Here is a 6,524-nt window from a genome sequence, read left to right on the forward strand (position 1 = left end):
ATGGTCCTTCCCAAGTTGGTCCTGGGGAAGGAGATGAGGAGGGCAGAGACTTTATTAGTACTAAATATCTGGGGTTGAGTATGGAATTTCCTTTTCTTTAGGCTGAGCTTCCACCAGCTGTTCAATAGTCTGCTGGAATTTAGCCAGTGAGGTGACATCCTCCAGTAAGGCATCTGTGTCTCTAGTGAAGAGAAAATCGTTAGTATCAACTGAGCTATCTGCAGCAAAAGCTGTCTTTCATGGTTTTTACCTAATATCTAAGTCTGACTGGATAATAAACTTGTCTTTAAAAATAATCTGTCATTCAGGAGTTAGGGATGTTGTTTCATCAATGCCTCTTGTAAGCAATCTAAGAAGGCAGAGGGGTTCTCATCTTTTTCCTGATGAATAGTTGACAATTTAAAATGCTTGAAGGGCTTAATTCTTGTCTTTCTTGGACCTTGAAGAATACATGTCTGAAGATGTCTCCTACTCCAGTTTCCTGCCTGGTTGGTAGGCCAATAGAGGTGCTGTGTAGGGACAATTTTGGCTCCATTGGGAACAGGCTGTTCCCCCTGGCTGCCTGTCTGCCGACCTTCCACAATTTGCATATGATATTCATCTCCAAATGTAATAGCAGCTATTACTGCTGCTGGCCTCTCATTAGAAGTAAATAGTTGATTTAAGAGTAGCATTACATCTTTCCAGTCTAGGCCTGATTCTCAACAGATGCACCTCCGGCCACAGTTATAGTGTGTTCTCATCTTCTGCACTAACTCCCTTGAGGGCCCAGCCCTGTCGGACTGCCTAGAATACTGCCTAGAATAGCTCTCTTTAATAACAAGGACTCAGAGTGAAACAAAGAATTGTGCAGCGATGAACTACAAACACCCTGAACCCTCAAAGATGTCATACACAAAGAACCATATGAATGTCTGGAGCCCCTCTTGGTCCTTCTTTTATATGAATGGGAGACAAATGTCTCATTATGATATCTTCCAGGATCCAAGCCAGTTCCTGCTGAGACAGGATAGAGAAAGAAAGATGTTACTGTGAGAGATGAGGTTCCAGAAGAGCTTGTACATTCTTGTGTGCAATGAACAAAGACTTGGATGTGGCATTCCATGGTAAGGAAAAAGCAGCAAAGTCTACTTTAGGTGACTGTGCTCAGAGTTAGTGGGCTCACAAGAGTGGAAAGAAAAGTGGCAGGAGCACTGAAGTTGTTGGTTTAAGAATTTAAAATGTTGTGCAGTATCTAAGGTGCCTCCCTTTGGGTCTTCCATTGCATGATTGACAATGTGATTGACAGTGTACCCAGTCATGTGAGTTTTGAAAAGTGTGCATGCCCTTTCCCATAATTCACTCTGTTGTAATTGGATGTATGAGATGCAGTCCATTTGCATGATCCTTCACTGAACTCGCAGTGAAGAAAGGTTACTGTAGGTCATTCCTGTAAGTCTGGCATTCACGTATCCTGGTTTGGGATTTTGGAATTTTCTAGGAAAGGCTCAAAGGTTTTGCTTTTCTTATTTCTGCCTCCAGGTCGTAGGTCTTAGGATAAATGTAGGGGGTTAGCTCTGGAGTGTTGCTCAGGTTCAAGTCTGTGAAGAGGAGGCCCCGTAGCCCTGATTGTACTCTGCACATCAGTAAAAAGATGATGGAAGTCATACTGCTAAAATTGTACTTTTAAGAAAAAACTGCAACTTCAGGATACAGAATTACCCAAGGTCACAATTATTTTTCCCCTTCTGGACTCTCGCCCTAAAATTCCAAATCTTCCAAAATAGAATAGCTTAGTCCCATGCCTTTCACCTGTGAATGGACCATTGACTCGTGTGAAGTGTGCCTTTCTCCTGTAAAACGGGCCTTTCCCCTGGAAGGGGCTATAACTTTTCCACTTGTGAATGGAACATTGCCTTCCACCTGTAAATTGAGCCAGTGCTTGTTATAGATTCAGAATCACCATAGATTCTCATTCCCAAAACCACCCAAATGCACCTACCCCAGGCCACTGCATGTCTCACCTGATGAGTGCCTGCACTCCCTGCTGAATCTGTACATGTGTCTGCCAGTCAGTCTTTCTGTGCCTCTAACTGACATATCCTGAGATCTTTATTTCTGCTCCAGGGGTCACTGAACCTATTCTGTCAGTGGGTGAGGTGAGGTCTCCAGGGGTCACTGAACCTATTCTGTCAGTGGGTGAGGTGAGGTCTCTAGGGGTCAGTGAATCGATTCCGTCAGTGGGTGAGGTGAGGTCTCCATCTCCTTTTGAGGGGAAACTCTCCCGTCCCCATCTGATGGCAGTAGCCATTATCTGGACTGTTCTAATTCAAGAAAGCACCTGTGTGTTTCTGTTATTTACCTGTTATTAGCAATCTATTGCTTTTGCCTGTGTTTTTTCTGGTGACAACTGTCCTTCATATCAGCATACAGCACCCCAAAGTCATTGCTCTGTTTAAGGAGTTTGAACTTTGTGGTTTGGGCCATTCAGTATGGATTGTCCTTTACTTGTGTGAACAGCACTGGATTTTTTGCTTAGGACTCTCCTCTCCTCTGTTTTATTACTCTATGTGCTTGCAGTGGACTGCTGTCAAGCTACAGGATGGGGGAAGCATGTTATGGACCTGGACAGCCAGCATTCATCTTGCCAGTGGCCATAGCCATAGATCCCCAGGAGGACAGTTTCCCAGACTGTTTTCTCCAGGACTCTAAGTAGTACTAAGTGCTAGTTCCATTAGAAAGATGCGTTTTATTTTCTGAGAGGCCAGCAGGAGGGAAGGAAGCTGCTACCTACATCTGTTGGTCCCATCACACGGCACTGTCACTGGATGGGGTCCCAAGAGGCCCCTCAGAGAGGAGTGGGCTCTTGACTGGTCGTAGCAAAGCACTTCAGGAAATATGGGTGAGAGGTACAGACAGATTTATTAGCAAGAGTTAAAGAAGTACACACTCAGGAAATGCAGTGGAACTCAGGAAATGTGGAAAAAGGTAGTCTTTTCTGCCAAAGGAAATAATCAAAATAATTCTACTTTGTAGGAATCCTACTTTTGTAAAATGGACAGGTGCTTGTGTCATCATTCCTTGGAAACTTGAAACAAAGGGCCATCTGCCCACCTGCCATGAAATTTCGTAAGGGAAGTCTTTCCAGATTACAAGATTTACTTTGCCTAGCAACCGTGACCTCATTGAACTAGTCATTTGGGTTGGGTTGTGAGGCCATACCCCCACCAATGGTGCAGGTCACGGGGACAACTGCATCCTTCAGGGGTACAATGTGGGGGAAAGGCGAATTCAGTGAGTCTGCCCTTTGCTGACCTTTGTCCAATGGTACACACTTCTGCGAAAGCAAAATTTGGCTTGCTGAGAAGTTTTTCAAATGTCTGACTTTCTTTGTCCTCTTTTCCAAACCAGAAAATTTGTCTTCAGCAGGGCAGGCATTCAGGAGAGGGGCACATTGAGGTCTAAGGCCAGGGTTATGTATGCAGTCCTGCTGGGCGGTGTCCGTGAGGTCCCCTGCCCGTGGGCTAGGTTTGGGTGTGAAGCATTGGCATGTGGAGTTTACAGCTATGGGACCCAGTTAGTCGTGCTGCATCCTTGGGAGTGGAGGTGTGTGGGACCTCCGAGTCCATCACACTGGAGGAAACGCACGGTGCAGTTCTCCGGGGAAGGCCTGGTGAAGGCAGAATGTATCTGCCGGCTCTTAGTGACTTCAGGGTCCATTTCCTGCAAGGAGAAGGAAAAGGAAGAGTCCACTGTGACCTTGGGTCACCTTGTTTGCGTCCTTGAAGCTGCATTTTCTGAAAAGTCAAATTTAAAAATTACGATTTTCCTTGTCTCTTTTCTACCTATCTTTAATTCTTCTATTCTACCTCAGCCCCAGAAAACAAAACCAAGGCAGAAGACGTGAGATTAAAAAGATGGAGAGACCTGAATCACGAGGCAGAAAAGAACCCTGATGCCCAGATCTGGGGATGCCTGAAATTCGATGTCTTCCTGAATGTTTGGTCACTGGAGAAAGGAAGTCTTTCTCTGGCTCTGTCTCTCTCTGTCTCACTCAGTCCCGCATACACCTTTTGAATGATAACAATGTAAATTGAGATGGGTTTTCATCTGGAAAGAGCACTTTACTCATTGGAAAATAAGCCAGGAGGCAACACTACCGCCCTTAGTTGTTGTCCTTCTCGGAATCCCACCCACCTGCTCTCTCTGAGCCTATAGGACTCTCTGGAACTGGATGACAACAAGGAAATATTGCCTTGCTGCTCCCTGTGAATAAGACTAGAAGGCTCTCTGGACAAGAATCTCCGCACCCATGGGAAATAGGCTGGAGGAGCAGCCCTGTGTCTGCTGCCCCTGGAGGTCACCAGGCTCTGAGGTCCTAATCCCCTGCTTTGCAGACTTTGAAACTGTGGGTCAGGGGGTTCCACAGCAGGGACCACCTTTGCAGTGCAGTTGGATTGGCAGGCACAGTTTAGTAGAAATATGTGAAAAAAGAGACTGCATTAAAGAACATTTTTTAAGTGGAAAGAGTGAACAACAAGAAGTGACTGAAAGGTGGTGGGAAGGTGTTAGAGAAGAACATTCTGGACACATGGAAGGTTTAACCATAAGGCTCATAACTCAGAAATAGGAACCCAACAGGTGTCTGCCAAGTTATTCACTAAGGAATGCTTTACTTTTGCAGAACAGCAATCAAACAAGTGCTAGCGAGGGAAGTTTGGGTGACGGTAATGAAAAGCCCTTTTCCACGGGACTTTTTGCATCCTGTCTCCAGGAGAAACTGCGTTTATTCTCAGGGTGGGCAGAATTTTCTGCTCTGGACTTGTGTGCCCCAGGGTGGGACATGAATTTGACTGTTCCAGCCATGCGCCACTGCTACTAATTATGGAAGGAGACTGATTCTCCGCAGATTTGGGAGACGCAGCACAGGTTCATGACTCTGCTCCTGGGTCGCAGAGGAAAATATAGAACGATTTCACCATCAGACTCCCCCTCTGGTTTTCATACTGTGAAGAGTTTCTGGGCTGAAGAGGGAAGAGCATTTAATAAACTTTATCTGCATATAGCTCTGAAAATTGGTGAATGCACTTTGGACGCGAGGGAAAAGAATCAATTAAACGTGGAGAAGGTGTATTCATCGACAGGGAGATTTTTTTTTTCATATCCCCAGAGTTCCTGTTTTCATCATGAAAACAGATTTAAATTCAATTTAAAAACCAGATCAAGGACAATAGCCATGCTGTGGGGCCTGGCTATTTTCTAGGTGCTGTGGGGTGTTCAGGAAAACCCCAGGTTCTTCCCTGCCTTCCTTCCAACAACAGAGCTGCTCTTCAGTGCCCTGCCTGCTGCTGCTGCGCTGCTATAATTCCTGTTACTTGGAAGTAGACCTGGGGCTGCCGAGGGCCCTGCCTGTCAGCAGCCAGGTTGGAGGAAGAATCTGTACCCTACAACAAGGGCTGCATTCAAGTCCCACTGTGGGCCCTGAAGGTCTCTGAGCTTGGGATGCAGTGACAATGTGTGAGAAGAGAGGTGAGGGAGATGTAGGTACAGTACCGTGAGCCACATTCTTTGCAGTCCTGATCTTGCCATGGTGGAGGCTGGGACCTCCTCCATCTCCCTCAATAAAACCCAAGACCCCTTGGGGCTGGTCCCTCGGACTCCTCATGGAAGTTGCCCTGGATTCTGAAATGGGGGGAACTGTGACATGTGTTGCAGTGCAGGTGGGTGTGCAGCAGTTCTTTGGGAATGCTGACTCAATTTAAAAGACACAGTTGAGTGGAAGAAGCAGAAGACAAGAGGAGCGTGCCCTATCCCAGCGGGGACAGGGGCTTGGGGACAGGAGCAGAATGCTCAGGAAGAGCATCCATCCACAGGAAATGACAGCAGCACACCAAAGAAACATCTGCATACTGCAATTATGGAGTGGTCTTCCCAGTGCGGAGGGGCCAGGCCCAGGGAAAGTCACTGGTCTCATCAGTCACTGTGACAGTGAAAAGCTACGCAGGGGATTTCCCCATGTCCCTGGGGGTGGTAGCATCCCCATGTCAGAACATAATGTAGATTACACTGCAAGAAGTGACCTTGTTCTGTTTCTTGAGGCAATAAGGGAGGGACAACCCAAGATGAAGCAGTTGGACTGTGCGGAGCCTGGGAGCCAGCCCTGACTCACCAGACCGGAGAGATGCGAGGAGGTGAAGGCCACATCTAGTCACCGCTTGGGAACAGCACAGGCAGGCAGTGTGACAGTGCTGGGGACAGGTGGGAGAGGACAGGGCTGTGCGTGGAAGGACCCTTCAAGGCTGGAGGCAAACAAAAATGCCACAGGAATTCAGCCCTCTTGTCAAGTAACTATTTGGAAACATTTATACAGGCGTGATGCTTCTTCACTAGAATGAGCATGGTCCTTAGCTCTTTCTCAAATAACCACAAAGCAGCAGTAAATTGACAAGCGAACAAGAAATACACAAAATAGAAACAAAAATAGCTACCATCTAGTGATAAACCCCTTAAGTGATGTACAGAACCTACATCAATGAAACTGTAAA

The 6,524-nt window shown here is 46.5% G+C and overlaps 1 long non-coding RNA gene across 1 annotated transcript; it reads right to left on the reverse strand.

Annotated features, from left to right (window-relative positions):
• Positions 1-2,882: 2,882 nt before the first annotated feature.
• On the reverse strand, positions 2,883-6,272 carry LOC106146496. Its single transcript, XR_001230952.1, has 2 exons — positions 6,149-6,272; positions 2,883-3,702 (listed from the first exon to the last, which is right to left on the reverse strand). It is a non-coding gene; the product is annotated as an uncharacterized LOC106146496 (long non-coding RNA).
• Positions 6,273-6,524: the final 252 nt, after the last annotated feature.

This window comes from Chinchilla lanigera, unplaced genomic scaffold (genome assembly GCF_000276665.1).
Source record: "Chinchilla lanigera isolate Chin_1 unplaced genomic scaffold, ChiLan1.0 scaffold00081, whole genome shotgun sequence".
Taxonomy (NCBI): Eukaryota; Metazoa; Chordata; class Mammalia; order Rodentia; family Chinchillidae; genus Chinchilla; species Chinchilla lanigera.